This window comes from Ahaetulla prasina, chromosome 1, assembly GCF_028640845.1.
Source record: "Ahaetulla prasina isolate Xishuangbanna chromosome 1, ASM2864084v1, whole genome shotgun sequence".
Taxonomy (NCBI): domain Eukaryota; kingdom Metazoa; phylum Chordata; class Lepidosauria; order Squamata; family Colubridae; genus Ahaetulla; species Ahaetulla prasina.
Genome location: NC_080539.1, coordinates 310,224,953 through 310,235,851, shown reverse-complemented (window position 1 = coordinate 310,235,851; position 10,899 = coordinate 310,224,953). Strand labels below are relative to the sequence as shown.

At 39.6% G+C, this 10,899-nt stretch overlaps 1 long non-coding RNA gene across 1 annotated transcript; it reads left to right on the top strand.

Moving 5' to 3' along the window:
• The first annotated feature begins 4,813 nt into the window (after positions 1-4,813).
• On the top strand, positions 4,814-7,412 carry LOC131187681 (uncharacterized). Its single transcript, XR_009152600.1, has 3 exons — positions 4,814-4,943; positions 5,446-5,492; positions 6,212-7,412. It is a non-coding gene; the product is annotated as an uncharacterized LOC131187681 (long non-coding RNA).
• The last annotated feature ends 3,487 nt before the right edge of the window (positions 7,413-10,899 follow it).

The window sequence follows — 10,899 nt, the reverse complement described above, 5'->3', positions numbered from 1 at the left end:
CTTGTATCTGAGGTTGAATCTGTCCAGACCGATCCCTCCCGTAGTTAGGGACACTAGGCTTTGGTATGTCCCACTCTGACTGCTGTCTCCACCATAACGGAGAAGGGGCGTTGGTACTTACCTGAGACGCACCTTCTAGTTCAGTGGAGACAGCAGTCAGCCCCTCCCTGTTTCGGTCTGGATCCTCTTTTGTTTGTTTGTTTTGGATACTAAAATTTGTTTCTCTATTTTCCACGACGCATTGAGTCTGGTTTTTCTCGCCTTCATCAAAATCTTGGGTTCCCAGCAGCAAGGGGCGGGGCTTTCAGCTTCAACAGACTCAGTTATCCAATCTGAACAGAGGAGCTCCACCCACTCTGACTGCTGTCTCCACTGAACTAGAAGGTGCGTCTCAGGTAAGTACCAACGCCCCTTTCCATTGACATTAGTCAGTCTAACCTAAAATGCAGTTTTCTCATCTGGACAATCCAAATTATTTTTCACTATTTTATTTTTGTACATAGTATTTTTAATTATTTTCCCAAGGGACCTTTATCTTTAGAAGAAAGCTGTTATGCTCTGATGCCATTTTAAAAGGGATGGCACATTAAAGTCCCATTGGCCAATTGAGAGTTGCACGTTTTCTCACATGCTTTAATGTTTATACCTACTTTACTCTTTTCCAAATGAAAACAAAACATTTGTAAGGTACAACTTTACTTCATGCACCTTAACAAAATGATAGCATTTTTATTCTTTTTAAAAGAATGGCAAATACTTTCAATGGATAACTTGAATGTAAATGAATCTATAATGAAATTCAGCCAATATGGTTTTGTATCAGACAAAGATATTAATTAACTGGTTTGTTATGTTAATATGATAATTCTAGTAATATTTTACCCCAGTTATCATTAGATTAAGCCTTCTTTATTTTTTAGTCAACTTGCAATTATACTGTCTAATATATGGCATTCACTTGGAATTTGATCAATCCATACAATGCCAATGTTTAGCAATAAGGTCCTTGGGTTAATCAGCTGGAAAAATTCCCCAAAGTTTCAACTAATCAAATTTACTGATGCAATTTGTGGGTGTATTTCCATGTTAAGTTTCAGAACAGATGTCTGAGGCAAGGGAAGCCTCATATTAACAAAATTCTCATCTCATTCATTCTCTATTGATATTGGTTATTAAAATGTATAGCAAGAATTGGCGGATTTTGTTTCTTTGTGGAGAAAATAACTTAATTAAGGTGCTTGCTGAAATGAATTGAAAGACTATGCTGCTGCTTTAAATGTGTGATTTTAAATCTAAATATAACCCTGAAGAAAGCACAGCATGAAGAGTGGATAAAAGTATGATCTCAGCTGAGAAATTAGCCCTAAGCAGTTGTTAGTTGTAGATTCTATTTCATTGCCTTGTTGCAGTAAGGTAAAGCAGCTGATACAATTATCTGCTTTATATTACTGTTTAATGTTTTGCTAATCCTGTAGGATGCAGGGAGGAAGGAAGGCTGAACATGAGGGCCCGGGCTGTTCTGGTTAGTCCCCTTACTAATGGTCTGTTGTTATATGGTCTATTCCGTTTATATAGAACCAATTTTATTCATTTCTTATTTTGACATTCCACATGTTTCATTTCTGTCAAAAATGTAAAACTAAAATAAGGGGAAAAAATAGCAGCAATCTTACCAATAGCAATATAACAATAGCAAGAACAAAATAATAATAGTAACAATGAATGATCAAAACTTCTCTTCAGTGATAAAATTTAGACTTTCAATTTCATGGGTTTGTACATGCTCAGATTGGAGGATTAGAAAGAAATAGCCAATGGTTACATGATCTCCATATAATCAATGCAGATAAAAATCATACATTTGTCTTGGCTCTCTCTCTCTCTGTGTGTATCTATCTATATATATATATCTGCCAATATTTTCTCTAAGAAATTAATATTTTATTTAAAGTTTGAGGAAAAACTGGTGACTGATTATTCAAACAATATTTAAAGAATCAATTATTAGGTTATAATTCTCTGAGGAATTAAAAGAAAAAAGAAAGAAACTCTTGTTTTCTTTTCCTGACACGTCAAAGTTGTTGTTGCCACTGTTGTAGTTTCAAAAGAATCAGTCCTACTGAATTTAACAGAAATAACACTACATTGTAAGTCTACTTACATGCAACTATAAATGTTTGGAGAAACACAATCAAACTAGAGCCAATAGTTAGTTATGGTCCAGGTTTTTAATTTCACTGGGCAGCAAGTCAGAACTTTCTTTATCTAAATAATAATATTATGAACATCAGCCTTCTGCTGAATTGGTTATACCCTTGTTCTTGGAAATGTTTTACAGCTTTTTCTGCATATGAAAGTCATTTATGTTTATTTGTCTCATTGTAATTTGTTCTTATTTGAAGTTTCATATCAAGTATTTTATAGGCCTGACTAGGGAGCAAGTTTGGTGTAGTAGTTAAGGCACCAGGTAGAAATTCGGAGACCATGAGTTTTAGTCCTACCTGAAATATGAAGCCAGCTGGGGATCTTTGGGCCAGTCACACCCTCTGTCCTGAGAAGAATGAAGCAATGGCAATTTTTTTTTCAAAAAAAAAAGCTTGCAATGAAAATTAGAGACTTGACCTGGCAGTTGCCAGAAGTCAACCTTGACATAAATGTCTCATAGGACTTATCTATGTGTTATTCCCTCTAACTGCTTAATTGCATGGACTGGGAGTAAAATATATATTGTGACACAAACCACATGACTGACATCCAACATTTAGATGCAAGTATAAAAGACGCAGGATGCTTTGTCTTTTGTTTGTGTGTGTGTGATGACATTTAGATTCACTTTCCCTTTCTGTGAAAGCTTCTAATATATAATTATCTTGAAGATATATGGAAAGCAGGATTTCAATACAGTAAGAATCTAAATATATAGGTTCCCTCTGTCCCTCTGCAATTTGCTTACTTATATGGAGGAATAGCACTTAAATATCACCATGAAACGTTTTTTGTTATAAAGTTGTAATGCAGACGTGGACTGATATCTGAGATTATTGTCAACAAAGGGGGAGAAATTGCTCAATGTAATAGCATGCACATTGAAAGCATAATTGCCATTCTTATAATCCCTTCTTTACAATAGCAATAACTAAAAAATATGATAACCTATAGTTTTATTTTCAATTTCTATATTGCAGGCAGTTGCAGTTAATCTACCGGCTATACATCTAATTTAATACAATATTTTAAAATTTGAGAGCTTTTTAAAAAGTTTTAAGATATTTTTTCCTTTTTTTAAAAAAGATACAAGATTAATTCTATCTTGAAGGTTGTCAAAATTGTTATAATTAGCAAAACACATCTAAAAAACAAAGTCATGTATATGTGCAATAGCACATATACCATATTGGTGCCAATTCCTGAAAAGGACTCTTATAAGATCAGTGGTTTATTAAAAATACAGAAATGTTTGACAGTTGTTGCTGAAGAACATGGATGCAAGGCAAAGATCTGTCAATACCATGTAGAAAGGCACGTAATTAAGAAATTCCAACTATATTTGGTAATACACCAAATAGTTGTCTATGCTTCTTGTGAAAAATAAAAATGAAAGAAAGAAACACATGCAAAAAGACAAAGCAGGGATTCTTTTTATTAGATCGATTCTTTACCCAGTTTTTCAAGATTGCTTTGTATTTGATACTTTTTTGAACTTTGACTGAAAATAAAATGCTGCTACTGTTGTTACGGGTAGAATCAAACCCAAACCTTTTTTACTTTACAAGCTTTTCTTTTTTTCCCTCCCCCCCTTTCCCCCCCTCTTTTTGGCAGGATCCCCTCTACTGACTTACAGCATATTCATGAGTCATTCATCCAACCAACATTGTAACAATATAAAAGTAAAAAAGCTTTAGATTGCCTAAATGATGGGTGAATAACTCTAGAAGACTATAAATAAACATAACTGTAAATAAAGACTATATAGACATGCCCATTGACACCTTCTTTAAATCCTTTTTGAACATACAAGTTTTCTTTTTCCCAGATTCACCCATTTTCTTTTCCTGGTGCGCTTCCCCCCACTTTCCAACCAGTCAGACAAGAGTGCCAGGGGAGATAATTTTAGCCATAGTTTGGACTGGTTGCTTAAAAATTGCTTTACACTCCTATGAATTGTAGTATATGAAGGATGTATAAGCTGAAGCCTAGAGCTACAAGAGAATTCAAAGCTTTTGTTGTGATCCTCAAAGTCCAAAATTTGCACTAAATTTAGCACTGCTAATTATAGACTTCTGGACTACTATTACCCTCTAGAAGTATTTAAAGAATAACTCTAGAGGAGTGTCAGCAAGGCCCATCTGCTGTCTGTCTGTGTGTCTGTCTAATATATATGTATATGTATATGTATCCCCTTTCTCTCACCATTTCATCCTCTGCCATCTCCTTCTCCTTTTGCCATATATTATTTACTAATATGTATGTATTTATCAAGTATTTTTATGTTTGATCAATGTGGCAAATTGAGCTACTTGTTAACATTATTTACTTCCCTTTGCTCTTTCTGTAACACTAGTAATGTATATCAGGACATTATGACACTTCAGTGAATCCCTTTATTGAATGTGAGATATTCTACCCTCTCTCAAACATGCATGAAAGATATGTTCACTTTGATCACTGCCAACTCGGATTAAAGATCAAGTGGATGGTTATGGGAGATTTCTCAGCATTAGATGCTAAAGTATAATTGGAAACATTGTGGAGAATGGTCTATTCAGTTTATTGAGGCAGACACAGTTCCTTAAGCCTTTACAAGAGCTCAACTTTAAGAGAGCTCAACATCTACTCAAGTTTTATGTAATGTACAGGGCACCCGCTGATTGCTATGTCAATACAATTGAAGAATCAATGAATTTCCATTTGCAGAAGAAAAATAAAAGAAAGCGTATAAGAAGGTGAGGCAAAATAAAAAGAAAGAAGAGTAGCTTGCTATCATACTTGCTAAAATAATTATTGACAAGCATAAAATTAGTCTTAATAGCACTGAATTTTATAAAGCATTGGCAGAGGTGGGCTGCTGCCACCTGGGTGTTATCCCATCCTATATTGCTGTGTTTTTGATGTTGCACACATGTGCGAATGGTGCGTGAGAGCGAATTACCATGTTTTCTGATGCTGCATGCATGCACGGATGGCTCACATTTCAGTGCTGGGTGAACCAGTTGTTCCAGTATGTGACGCCCACCTCTGGGCATTGGGGCATTAACTCTGAGGGGCAAATTAACTATTTTTTTTTTAGAGAAGAGTAACTAAAGCAATGCATAATTAAGAGCTAAATCTGGGATATTTAAAATATTTTAATTTTTCAATTTGATTTTTTTACTCAGCAAATTAGAATGGTTTTAAAACATTCCTGAACCTTTGCCACCTGCAAAATCTCTTCTCCTGTTCTTCCAGTATTGGTTGCCTGTCTAAAAAACTGAAGAAAAGGCTACCCACACAAAGTAAGTAGGATTTCACCACTCATGTTGCTGGTCTAAGGAAGGCATGGCTTTAAATCAACATAGTCCATTTTATGTGTATAGGTCATGCAACCTACATAAGAGGAACCATGGCTCATTGGCTTAATGACACTGGAGGTGGCCTTTGCTCCCGCAATTCAAGTCCTAGCACCAAATGGTGGGGTGAGCTTGCCCCAGCTTTTGCCCACCTAGTAGTTTGAAATCATATTATATGTGAGTAGATAAATAGGTACCATTTCAGTTGGAAGACAAGCAAGCATTTTGTGCAGACAGTCAGAATCCTGCTAGCACTGGACAGTTGTGGCTCCAGCCTCCGAACCTGGCCCCATGCCCAAAAGTGACTCTGAGAGTGAGGGGGAAGGGCTGGTAAGGCTTACATCAGGAGCACCGATTCCTTTGGCCTGGCTCCAGGAGCCAGAACCAGGCCAGTCGGAGGACGTAATGAGGTCGACATCTCCTGATTCCGCCCTTCCTCAGGCTACGCCTACAGACGCAGCTGATAATCATACCAATCAAGCCTGGATCGATCCGCGCTTCAGAAGATTAGAGAGGCAGCGTCATCAAAGGGAAGGGTGGGGCAGGAGCCCCACCCCACAGGATATATAAAGAGTTTTGGGACTGCTTTCAGTTCTATGGGAAGCAAATTAGCTGAACCGTGTCGAAGTGAGCTGAAGTCTTAATCTGTTTGAACTTTTTGGCAGGCAGCTGCGTTTTCCCGGCCAGGACTGCCGTGAATCCATTGGCTGAAGGCCAGCTCATTACTCCAGAGTGAGGACGGAGACAGAACACTGGACCTTTCTAGATATGATTCCCATTTATGATGCTACTTCAGTGGAAGGAGACCCCTCGGGTGATGCCGCAGGATGCCATTTGTCTGTGTTTCTGGTGCGGCGCTAGCCCCTTGTGGTGGACCTTGGAAAATGTGCAAGCATGAACTGAATGGTTTCTCAGTCTTAGGCAGCTTATATTAGCATTGTAGTCTATTGGATAATGTAACAATTTAGCCTATGGCTAAATAAATAATGCAACCCTCATAAAAGAGGTGGGGTTTTAAACCAGTGGTGAAATTCAAATTTTTTTACTACCAGTTCTGTGGGCATGGCTTGGTGGACGTTGTGTGGCTTGGTGGGCGTGGCTTAGTGGGCATTGCAGAGGAAGGATACTGCAAAATCCCCATTCCCTCCCCACTCCTGGTGGAAGGATATTGCAAAATCTCCATTCCCACCCCACTCTGGGGCCAGCCAGAGGTGGTATTTGGTGGTTCTCCAAACTACTCAAAATTTCCACTACCAGTTCTCCAGAACCTGTTACAACCTACTGGATTTCACCCCTGCTTCAAACCCATGTTCATATAATGTCAAATAACACCTAGGTTAGAAATGCAGTATTTATCACATGGCAGTACTTCTCTGCAGAAGTATTTCTCTTTTAATTGTCTAATAACACAAAAATGATTATGTTTGACTAGCTTTATGTAGCTTTTGAGTGAATTCTGTAATTGTTTTCCTGAAACAGAAAAATAGTTTTATATAATTCTTTCAATTAACATTGAATTTTAGGATGAAAATGGATCTTTCTTCCATAGGGAATATGGAAAAATTATATGTTCTTTGAATTCTATTCTATTCTATTTATTTAGAAGATTTATAGGACTGTCCCTCTCAAAAGAATTTTGGGTGGCTCAGAACACAACAAAACTATCAAAAACATGTAACAAAAACTAAAAACCTAGTACCTCAATCTATCTTCCAGAGTGTCTCAACTGCTCTCCACCACTATACCCCAGTGCCTGGGTAAAATGCCAAATTTTAATGACCTTCCGATAAGCTAAGAGAACGAAAGCCTACCAGATTTCTATGGGAAGGGTATTCCTTGAGGAAGGGCAGTCAAAGAAAAAGCATGCTTCCACTAGTAAATAATATTTCAGGAAAGGGATCTGGTCCATGTCTACACTATCTGAGCTAAATGGATGGGCACACATCCTCAAGGAAAGGCAATCTCCTCTAGATTGGCCCTGTTCCTTAAACTTTAACCTTAAATTTAGGATTAAGTTTTGAAGCTAGTATGATTTGTTTCCTTCAGAGATGCATTATATTTAATGACTGAAATTAAAATATTGACAAAGATTTTTCAAATCCAAATAAAAGTTGAAAGTGTTGCTTTTTTTCCAGCAATGGTTACATGTCACTGCTTTTTTTTCTTCCTTCCTCTCATTTTAAGGACTGGGTAACTGCAGAAATAATAGCAAGTGATTTTAGTAAAATAGATTGGGTAGCTTGAATATGACTGGGACATATGACTTTCCACAACCCCTCTACTCAATGCAGAACAGTTTTCCCTTAGACCAGTCTTGAGGATCCTGAGTTTCAAACTTATGCAATTGAAATAGTTTATATGAGTTTCATTCACTTTGACACTCCTTCCCAGAAGAAACTTCATATTTATCGTATGGGCTGGATAATAATACTTGACTTCAATGAATGATCTATACTACATTTTTGAGTTCCTGCCAAAGAGACTGTGTCTACTTTGGAGGGGGGGGCAGGGGGTGAAGAGAATGAGTTTTATGGGAAGAGAAACTTTGTTTCCCATAAATGATGAATCAATCCATTATATTTGTGATAATCAATGCCATGGATCCTCTTCATGTCAAAATGGGGGGGGGTGAATCTTGGTGAAGAAGCAAATCATTATTAATTCATTGATTACAATAACATTAATCATGGTGAGCTAATGTGATATTAATGTGGCTAAAATACTATTGGAATTTCTCTGTAATATCAGAATTAACTAATGCACCATTGTTTTAAAGAGTGACTAAATTGATAAATAACACTGAAAGCTTTTTAAATGGGGCTAGACATGAATCTATCTACTTGTAGCTGAACAGGGAGATGAAAGGGGCACATTTACCAACCCACCCCCACACTTGTAGGGATGCTAAACTACATCCTTGCAAGGTCCGTGAGTTATTGCCCCACTGAAACAGCCAATCAGTTCCTACTTTAGCACAATACTATTCCAGGAAATATTGATATGGTATATTAGCACTTCTGGGAATGGCATAATAAGCTGTGATGTTTGCCTTCTGTTGTCTGCAGCAGTCTGAAGAGTCCAGCCCACACTCAGACCACTCAAGATCCTCAGACTTGTTGCCCATGAGAATATACAGAAATGACCCCCGAAAATAGAAGTTGGAGTAAAAAGCTCCCTCAACTAGGTGGAACCAATTTTTGGTTTGTAAACCATCACATTTTATTCTAATGTCCTGTTCCACAAATTTTTCTTTCTGCTTATGTTTGCAAAGAAATAAGAAAACCTGCCTTACAATCAGGAAACCTCCTTCTCTGAAATGGAAAAGCTATGGAAATATTCTGGGAGAAGAGTTTTGTTGAACCTGTAAATATTTAATTTTAGGGCAAGATTAGCACGTAATAATTACAGTATTTTATATTTGCTTCAAAATACTGCATCAGGCTTTTATCCATGTTCTTTGTATTCATATATACTGAGTAAAGAAGTCACATATAATCAAAAAAGGGAAATGGTAAACTAAAAGAAGAACATGGGTAATTTAATATGGTAAATTAGATGTAGAAATTATCTGAATTTAACTGAGGGACTACCTATTCAGCCTATTGTCCAGAGTCTAACTACGTGTTGGATTTCAATAGACAAATAGAGTATTGTAATAATAATAATAATAATAATAATTTAATTTGTATACCGCCCTTCTCCCGGAGGACTCAGGGCGGTGAACAGGCAGATAAAATAAAGACAATACATTCAATAAAAACAATATTATAAAAAACTTATTCCAATAGCCTAAATTTAAAATACAATACAAAATATAAAATAAACCCCAATAAAATCCATATTTAAAACCCTATTAAGCCAGTCCTGCTTGAAAGAATAGATATGTTTTAAGCTCGCGGCGAAAAGTCCGGAGGTCTGGAAGTTGTCGAAGTCCTGGGGGAAGCTCATTCCAGAGGGTAGGTGCCCCCACAGAGAAGGCTCTCCCCTGGGGTTGCCAGCCTGCATTGCCTGGCTGACGGCACCCTGAGGAGGCCCTCTCTATGAGAGCGCACGGTCGGTGGGAGGCATGTGGTAACAGAAGGCGGTCCCAAGATATCCCGGTCCTATGCCATGGAGCGCTTTAAAGGTGGTAACCAACACCTTGAAGTGCACTCGGAAAACCACAGGTAGCCAGTGCAGCCTGCGCAGGATCGGGGTTATATGGGAGCCACGAGGGGCTCCCTCTATCACCCCCGCGGCTGGCTTCTGAACTAACTGAAGTCTCCGGGTGCACCTCAAGGGAGCCCCATGTAGAGGCGTTACAGTAGTCCAGGCGAGAAGTGACGAGGGCATAAGTGACCGTGCATAAGGCATCCCGGTCTAGAAAGGGGCGCAACTGGCGGACCAGGCGAACCTGGTAAAAAGCTCTCCTGGAGACGGTCGCCAAATGATCTTCAAAGGACAACCATCCATCCAGGAGAACCCCCAAATTGCGCACCCTCTCCATTGGGGCCAATGATTCGCCTCCAACAGTCAGCCGCGGTTGCAGCTGACTGTACCGGGATGCCGGCATCCACCGCCCCCCAGTCTTGGAGGTTGAGCTTGAGCCTGTTTCTCCCCATCCAGACCCGTCGGCCTCCACACACCGAGACAACACTTCAACAGCTTCATTGGGGTGGTCAGGGGTGGAAATGTACAGCTGGGTGTCATCCGCGTACAGTTGATAACTCACCCCAAAACCACTGATGACCTCGCCCAGCGGCTTCATATAGATGTTGAACAGGAGAGGCGAGAGAACCGACCCCTGTGGCACCCCACAAAGGAGGCGCCTCGAGGTCGACCTCTGCCCCCCTGCCAACACCGTCTGCGATCGGTCGGAGAGATAGGATGAGAACCACCGAAGTACGGTGCCTCCCACACCCAATCCCCCCAACCGTCGCAGCAGGATACCATGGTCGATGGTATCAAAAGCCGCTGAGAGATCAAGGAGAACCAGGGCAGAGGAATAACCTCTATCCCGGGCCCTCCAGAGGTCATCCACCAATGCGACCAAAGCTGTCTCAGTGCTGTACCCGGGTCGGAAACCGGACTGGAACGGGTCTAGATAGACAGATTCATCCAGGTACTGGGGTAACTGGTGTGCCACCACACTCTCAACAACCTTCGCCACAAAGCGAAGGTTGGAGACTGGACGATAGTTACTCAAAACAGCTGGGTCCAGGGAAGGCTTCTTGAGGAGGGGTCTCACCACCGCCTCTTTCAAGGCGGTGGGAACAACACCCTCCCTCAGAGAAGCGTTAACAATCCCCTGGAGCCAGCCTCGTGTAACCTCCCGGGTGGCCAGCACCAACCAGGAGGGACACAGGTCCAATAA